Below are 3448 nucleotides of genomic sequence, written 5' to 3' on the forward strand. Positions count from 1 at the left end.
TTAGCTGAGTGTTTTTAGCTGTGTGTTTTTAGCTGTGTGTTTTTAGCTGTGTGTTTTTGTGTGTTTTTAGTTGGAGGACCTCTGAACTGTCACTGCCTGCACATTTAGCTCCAGAATGCTTTGATCGTCATCAGATTCCCTGTACTGGATCCTGCACATGTGTCAGAAGCAGCAGAACAGAGTGATTGTGTTATTTTCTTTTAGTGATTGTGTTATTTTCTTTTAGTGATTGTGTTATTTTCTGTTTCGTTTTTGTCTCCCTGAACGTAAAGCTCGTAGCTCTAGTTTTAGCTCATTTGTTGAAAGGACAGAAATGTTGTGGCTTGTCATTATTTGTAGTTGTTTCGGCAGATTTCGGTCTAAATGTGTTGTCGTTGTCCTCAGTCGTCTTCCATTAAGTCCAGTTGAGCTCAAACTGACAGATGGTGATGTGACACAGGTGAACCCTGACCTTCAGGTCACCTCTAATCTCTTTTTTTGGAAGTTGTTCAGAGCTCTTTGGTTACTGTTTGCGTCTGTTTTTTTWAAATGTTTTTCTAGTGCCCACCTCCTGGGAGGTTGTCTCCTGTCGTGCACTTCAGAATAATAGAAAAATAATCACAGGAACAGCTGTCAGGAGGGTGACTGCTCAATAAGTGCCTCTAATATAACACAAGGAGAGCAGACTTATTTACGTCTGTAGAAGGATATCAGTGAAGATGTTTTGTATAGTAGAAACGATGTGATGGGCTCCAGCAAGGGGACAGTATTTATTGTTTTATTTATTGAAGTTTTACTTCATGATTTCAATTTCTGTTTGCAAATTATTAGTTTGAATTACACATTTGCCTGGGCATTATGTGTCAGCAGATTCCTGTTTTTCTTGGATTCAGAGAAGACTCACATTGTTTTTGTCAATATGCTCATGGTAACAGGTTGATTGCCTGTGTGGGAGTGGGTGGGGGGGTGGTTTTAATTTTGTTTTATTGTATAGTTGTGTTTTTGTGTGGACCTCATCACTACAGTGAGGATTAATGGGGATTCCTTTAAATCAACACAAACAAAAGATGAGAGGCCTTGAAGAAGTCTCTGAAGAGATTTCCAGGTTTGTTGTTAAAATTCAAGAGTGTTTGCTAACTGAACAGTGACGTAGACAAATGACTACATTTGTGTGGAGATGGTCTTGGCTTTCAACATGTAAACATAMAAAAATACAGGGGTTMGACAATGAAAGTGAAAYGGCTGGTTTTAGACCATAACATCCCTTTCAGACRGCTTCCTCTTGTGTCCGATGTGGTTGGTCCTTCTTGAACTCTGGTATGTCACCCATAATGTGTGCATTGCAATATTTTGAGCCAAACTGTGCTCTTACCCTGCTAACYGAACCTTCACACTCTGCTCTTACTGGTGCAATGTGCAATCAATGAAGATTGGCCATCAGGCTGGTCCAGTTTAGCCATGAAACCTCCCACACTAAAACGACAGCTGTTTCAGTTTCATTGTCTGACTTTATGTGACCCATCATGTTAAAATGAGGATTAAGTCAAATTTGGTCAAAATGACCTAATTACATTTTCAGATTCCCGCTTTAAACACTATATTTTCATACCTGAATCATTCGGATATCATAAATAAATCCATATATATGACTCAGTTTGTCATGTTGGTTACAATAATACATAAATATTTGGTCTGAGTCCTAATTTTATGTCATTTTAATGAGAAATCTTTGATGTCCTTATAAAAAGGATACCTCAAATTATATTTGAATATTGAGATTTTCCAGCTGAAAAGAAAGAAAACTTTGCTAGCTCACATGGAAAATCACAAAATTTTAAGTCATTTTTCCTCAAAATCAGTTTTTTTTTTGTTGCTACTGCTCAAAAATTTTGTTTTATGGTTATATGTCAGACAGTTTAGTTTAGTTTAGTTAATTTATTCATTTCATTTAAAACTAAAAACAAAAAAATTATACCCATTAAAAACAAAAAATATATACACAGCATGTATGCACAACAAAAAATATATACAAATCAAATTGAAATGAAAGGAGGCAGAAAGAAGAAAAAATCTTATATCTGCCCCTTTTTGTCATAATTAATTTAAAGCAATAATATTCAGTTCATTCAAATGATACATTGATATGGCATTTATTCATTATGTTTTGACAAATGCAATTTTTGCAAATGTTTTAACCAAACACTATATTTGCCTATTTCTTAGACTTTATCCATGTTTGGCTGTGATGGGTCACATACATTAATAAGAAATATGGAGGCATCAGGTGTGGCAGGATGTATTTGTTTCTGTGCCACCCTCTAGAAGCTCCGCTGCACCTTGTTGTTTACCTGCAGCCTCTGSTGAGAGGTATCAACAGAGCCAATAAATACCACTGCCAACGAACACAACAAGACAACGACTGAAACTCTCAGCTCAAGGGTAAAACCTGTTTCTTTTAGAAAGACGCTGAGTCTCCCTCACGTGAGCACRCGTAAAGACGTGTGTTCGCATGGATGTTGGAAACCCCGGCGTTAAAAGGTGCCCTCCCTCCTGACTGCCACCATCTGCGGAGGTCAGTCCTTGTTGTGTGAAGTGACACAAATAAGCCTGCTGCCAAATCTGGCTGAGTCAATTAGGCGTGCGATTAGAGTGGAAGGAAAGGCAGGAGGGATGGAGACGGGTCATGGAGGGATGGGAGGATGGAGGCTGAGAGCCTTGTTCCCTCCTGCTAATCATCAGATTACCTCCTGCTCACAATATGGCTCTGTTTTTTTTTTTTTTTAGTGAGCGAACCTGTAACCCACAGGATGGTTAACCTCAGCTAACCTGCCCGTTCTTAGACTTCAGCTGGCTCCTCAGAGTTCGTGGCAAACAGAAAAGAAAAACATCATTTTTCTAATGAGTTTTGTCCAATTAAAGGCCTGGCATTCACTGAAGTCATGCACGTCACCTGCTGCCTTTCAGGCCAGAGTTTTAATCTGATATCATCTTCATTTGCTCAAACGTTGTGAACGACTTCATGCTCAATCTCATTCAGGATGGCATCAGATTGGAGATGACTGCCAACTACTACCACACTAAATGACAGCGTAGTTTCTGTAAAACTGACTGAGTTCAAGCCAAGTTTGTTTTGCTGAGGTCAGCTGTGGCAGCCGGTTAATTCTGAGTTTAATCAGTTAGACGTGCATCTTTTTTTAGGGATGCACAATCTATCAACATTTAAATCGGTATCAGCCGATATTGGTGACCCATCATATTGAAATTAGGGCTGTGTATTGGCAAGAATTTGGTGATACGATACATATCATAACAGAGGGGTCACGATACGATATATCCCGATATATTGCGATACTGTAAGCAAGGTGATATATTGCGATTTTTTTTGTCCAAAAATTCTATTAAACAAAAACCTCTTACTGAAAAAAAAGAAAAGCTAATGTTTACTCACAATGCTAATGCTCTCTTACTC

At 38.4% G+C, this 3448-nt stretch overlaps 1 protein-coding gene across 3 annotated transcripts in view; it reads left to right on the plus strand.

The window, feature by feature from the left end:
• znrf1 (zinc and ring finger 1) overlaps positions 1 to 3448 on the plus strand; it is a 47823-nt gene that overhangs the window by 1617 nt on the left and 42758 nt on the right. The gene's annotated exons all lie outside the window — the stretch shown is intronic.

The sequence above is a fragment of the Austrofundulus limnaeus genome, unplaced genomic scaffold (assembly GCF_001266775.1).
Source record: "Austrofundulus limnaeus strain Quisiro unplaced genomic scaffold, Austrofundulus_limnaeus-1.0 Scaffold7, whole genome shotgun sequence".
Taxonomy (NCBI): Eukaryota; Metazoa; Chordata; class Actinopteri; order Cyprinodontiformes; family Rivulidae; genus Austrofundulus; species Austrofundulus limnaeus.